Raw genomic sequence first — 5,481 nt, 5'->3', positions numbered from 1 at the left:
TTTTCTCATCCCCTGTTTTTCTTAACTTTAATCTCTTCTTCATTAATTTCGTTTTTATGAATGTAGGTCTGAACCTGTTAGTTGTAAACTAAGGATGAATGAAATTTACAGCAAATATGAGTATGATCCTGTATACGTGAGAACCGATCATATAGAAATCACATTTTACTTGGTTGGTGGCTCCAAAAATTGCTTAATGGCTGAAATGGCTATAAATTTATTACAGATTTCTTAATCCTTTCTAAAACTTAATTACAAATGCTTTAAATAATTATAAATATTACTTTTTTTAAAAATAAAAGTACGTTTATAAATAGCGAATTATAAGGAAAGTAACAACAATATTTCATCACGGAAAGTTTATATATATCAGGTATATATTCTATTTTAATATGATTAATAACGTTTTGTTAAAAAAGAAACATGTAAAATGGTAAATTTTCCATTATGAAATATTATTGTTACTTTCCTTATAATTCGCTCTTTATAAACGTACTTTTTTAAAAAAAGGTAATATTACATAATATATATATATATATATATATATATATATATATATATAGGCTAAATAATATTGTAAGTAAAATCATTTCTTTAATTTAAAAATACAAAAAAACTATAAATATTTAACATGTATTAATTTAAAAAGAACCTATTTAATAATATAAATAAAGCATAAAATTTCGCAATTAAGTTCAAGTTAATATGTTTGTTTACTTACATTAAACTGCATATTATAAGTACAGTGTAATATTTTGTTTTGCTTCATAATATTGTCTATATATTTTACTCTCGATTTGACCTAATTATTACTCAGATATTATAGCTGAGAAAGTAGGTTACATTCTCTGTCGTAAATACGGATTTTTTTTCGCAATCCGTATTAATCCCATTACTTGTAATTGTTATTACTTATCATTTTTTTTAACGGAATAAGACTTAAAACTTGTAGCATATAAATGGTATTAATATAGTAGATATATTTATTTTATTTCGTATTTTTTATTGAATATTGTTTTAACAAGCATTATATATTAACGTAATTTTCTTTTATGAAAATTACAAATTATTTTATTTCATAAATAAAAGGTAGAAGTATTTAGTCTAATTTTTAAGTTCTGGAAGAATTTAGTACCAATTTCTCAAACATGTTACCGCTGATATGTTAAATAAATTAATTAACAATTAATATAATCCACCTTACCAGCATGTTGATACGTTCACTAGATCTTTTGGCTTACTTGGAAGCCATCATCAGGAGTTAAAATTAATGCATTAAAGTCAAAGTTTAAAAATCATACATGACCGGGACAGTCATTACTGTTTTTAAATTTTAACTGTGATTTTTAAACTTTGACTTTAATGGATTAATTTTAACTCCTGATGATAGCTTCCAAGTAAACCGAAAGATCTAGAGAACGTATCAACGTGCTGGTAAAGTGGATTATATTAATTGTTAATCTATTTAATTTAGTTCCAGTCTATGTTAAATTCAGTAATATTTTAACAAATTTATGTATTTTTTGTCTTGAAATTCGCGGAAATTTCCATTTATATTTACAAAACAGAGACAGTAATGGATCTTAGATTACCTAAAATATTGAAATTTTTTTTTGGTTTCTTTTTAGCGCATTGTTTAATTTACTATCGGTTCCAATTTACCGGAACCATAAAAAATTTGAATACAATAAAAAGATGATAGGAGGTCGCAACTATCATTATCTAACAAGTAACTGCTGTACTCAGCGGTCCTGTAACTGATTTGGACTTAAGGCATATAGAAATAAAAATTGTTTTGGAATGTCAACTTTGGATAAAATAATAAAATCTGCCTTTACTTGAAAACATAACCGAAGCGATAATTAGTACTCTACGTCTAATCTACAATAAGTTCTTTGTTTTCAATAGAATGCACGAGTATTTAGGCTAGATTTAATATAAACATTCTTTAGTCGCGACTTATTATAAACTTAACACATACGAGTAGCCGGTATACATAATTTTTTTTTTCTTTAATTTGTTATATTTTCGTTGCTTTACAGTCACGCCAGACATATCTGGTAGATGGCGCCAGTAATAGGGTGCCCCATAGTTTGGACAACTCGCAATTGTCTTGGGTAACCTGAGCAGTAGTCGTATGAACGACTACTGCGATCTCGGATCAGATTTACGTGAATTTTACTTTTATTTTCGTGCGTGTCATTTAAATTTTTGATATGACTTTAAATACGCCATCAACTTCAATACGAAAATATGAAGAAGATATTGTTGCTCTTCGTGAATTCAGTAACGCGTTGAAGAAAGTATTTTTATTTACTAATCAAAATATATCGGAACCAGTTTGTTTGCTTTATTGTATTAGTGTAGCAATGCCCAAAAAATTTAACTTGTTACATTTAATCGCTTTAAATTTAAGTTAGCGACATTTCATACAAAACAATTGGCAATTTTGTTAAAACGAATCCTCTCGGTCCATCTTTAGAACGGAATTCATTAACGAAAAAAAAAGAAATCCTTAAAATCCATAAAATTATTTTCCAAAAAAAAGAAAAGAATTAACGTCAATAATCAAAGATTCTTACGAAATTACTTTCTGCGAAAAAAGTAACTTTACTCTGATGAGGAAAGAAATTATCAAAGCTATCTGAAAATCTTTGCTAATTACGCTTCCGACACGAAAATTAAAGAAATTGTATAATTAATTGCCCTTTCGGGAAATATGGTGAAGCGTCACGTAGATGACCTGGCTGTGAATGTTAATATGAAAATTGTACCTAGATTAGCGTCATATAAATATTTTTCGTTAGCTGTTGAAGAAAGCAGTGATAATACCGACACTGCTCAGTTAAGTATTTTTGTGAATTGTATTAATGCAAATATTGATGTTATTGAAGAACTTTTAGATTGCGGCGATTAATAACAACGAGAGGTGAAGATATCTTTAATGAAATAAAATCAGTCATTGAAAACACTAACTTACAATGGAATAAATTAGATAAAACGTGCCTGGATGGAGCGCCGATATGATTGGTTAAAATAAAGCTTGTTTATCACTACTCGAAAATTACTTGAAAAGAGACATTTTTAAGTATCATTGCATCCTTCATAGGGAGGCACTTGGCGCTAAAGAAATGAATTTATTTAACGTTTTTGATCCGGTAATTCGGTGTATAAACAGGATTCGATCTCGTGCGCTTAATCGCCGAGAATTTCGTTGCCTGTTTCCCAAAGAGATGGTAGAAGACAGTGAATTAATCCTGCATTGTAATGAACGCTGGCTTTCAACAGATTCTGGTATCTGATCTGAACAGACGCTTGACAGATTTTGGAATCTTTGCGAAAGTGCCTTACATTTTTTAGAAGAAAAAGGAGAACTACACAATGACTTCTTGCTTCTAAAAAATGAATATCGGCTATAGGACCTGGCGTTTCTTTCAGATATTATGAAGCACTTGAACAATTTAAATATAAAACAACAAGGTAAAGACTGTTTGCTTCAGGTATTACTTAGTTATATATTTTTTTGTAGTTAAACTTTCTCTTTTTTTAAACGATTTTAATAGAAAAAACTGACGGATTTCAAACGAATGATAGAGTTAGCGCTGAAACCTGACAACCTTGCTAATTAAAATAGGTATGAAAACTTAATTTCTAAATTAAGTTTTAAAACAAGATTTAATGATTTGAAAAAGCACAATGAAAATGTTGAAATTTTAACTAACCACTTTTCTATTGCTATTGGAGATTTGTGCCACTACTCTTCTGAAATTCATACAGAATTAATCAATCTTCAGCACCATGATATTCTTAAAAATAAATTTAAGGAAGTAATTTCAATCCCAGGAAGCGAATCATTTCCTGGGATTACAATCCCAGGAATATTATGTTGAAATTTTGGAATTTTCTCTCGACTACTGATTTCCCAAATTTGTACCAGTTTGCTTTGAAATTTTGTTGTAGGTTTGGCTCCTCATACGTTTGTGAACAGTTATTCACAATTATGAATATGATAAAAAATAAATTTCAATCAAAGCTAACTGATTCTTATTTAAAAAATTTATTGTTGGCTTCCTCAAAAACCAACCCAGATGTAGATAATATTGTAAAGCCCTTGCAAATTCAAAAACCTCATTAGAGATAATTTCCTTTCTGTTGAAATAGTCTGCCCGTTAAAAAAATGTAGAAAAATTAATTTTTTGTTAGATGTTATTATTTCTGAATAATTCTCATTATTAGTTTTACTATAATCTACGTCTGTAACAATTCTGCCATGTTTGAAATTAATCTTTTACAAATTATAATTTTATTTCGTAATACATTAGCAATCAGTGCGTAGTACAGTAGTTATTCAACTGTCAATAATTCATTGTAAAATTTATAATTTATTATCTTGACTCATTATTGTTAAATCAACATATCTATATATATATTAATAATATTACTTAAAGATAAAGGCAAGGTACAAAGTGGTTGAAGTTGGGTATGATCTTAAGATTCAACGTTCTAAGGTGACACTATTGAAAAAGGTTGGCCACAGACGACATAAGGCAAGACAAGCTTTAACAGTCAGTTTAATTTTTTTTGTCACTCTCGTCCAGATGTAATTTACGAGACACACGCCTGGCTCGATCCAGACGTCTGTTGTACATTAATTGTGTCTTCATCGATGATATTAACAACTACATTGTTAGTTTCTTAAAAATGTATACTTCCCCTTCTTTAAAACTATTTTCCATTATAGTTACCGAAAAGTGCTTCCTTTTAAAATTACGAAAAAATCTACCAGAAAAATAAAGATATTGTCATGGTTTTGTTGAAGGGATTAATTAATTTTATCGGTGGATTTATTATACAAAACGTGCGTGTTATAAATAAATATGAGTACGTGTACTTCATTCCTCAATACTTATACTAAAAATAGAACGAAAGGTACAGAAGAATAGCATGGTTCTTGCGCAATGATGACGTGTGAAATCGTGAAGCGGCTACATTTTTATACAAATTCTGTACAGAATACGAACATGTTTACACACATACGTTTTTACTGTGATTAATAAATTTACAGATATGATAAAATTATTTGGACGCGTTCAAAATATTATTTATGGAACAATAGATTCAGCCTCAAAAATATTTAATTCTCTTCTTATTACTATTTTCCACGTACTATTATAGAACGAAATAAAAGAGCTTTTGAATTTGTTTTAGATTTTGAAATAATTTAGTGGTAACATCTTTTCATAATTTTCTTTGTTTACAAATTTGAGATGTAGTGTTTTGTACAAAAAATAAGACGTTTTTCTATTTTTACGCACAACATTAATTTTTTATACAAAATAGAGAATATTTTTTTTACATAAAATTTTTTACACAACATAGAAAACACAAATAATTACTACAGCTGATTTTCAATTTACATAAATTAAATTTATTAAAGAATTGAATTTATTAATTCTACGTATTCGTAAAATTCCAATTAAA

The 5,481-nt window shown here is 28.1% G+C and overlaps 1 non-coding gene across 1 annotated transcript; it reads left to right on the top strand.

Moving 5' to 3' along the window:
* Positions 1-4,887: 4,887 nt before the first annotated feature.
* LOC142328506 (U6 spliceosomal RNA) lies at positions 4,888-4,996 on the top strand. The gene has a single exon (XR_012757296.1). It is a non-coding gene; the product is annotated as a U6 spliceosomal RNA (small nuclear RNA).
* The last annotated feature ends 485 nt before the right edge of the window (positions 4,997-5,481 follow it).

Source organism: Lycorma delicatula, chromosome 7 (assembly GCF_047948215.1).
Source record: "Lycorma delicatula isolate Av1 chromosome 7, ASM4794821v1, whole genome shotgun sequence".
In the NCBI taxonomy this organism is placed as follows: domain Eukaryota; kingdom Metazoa; phylum Arthropoda; class Insecta; order Hemiptera; family Fulgoridae; genus Lycorma; species Lycorma delicatula.
Note: the sequence above shows the minus strand (reverse complement) of the source record. Positions and strands in the feature narration are given on the sequence as shown.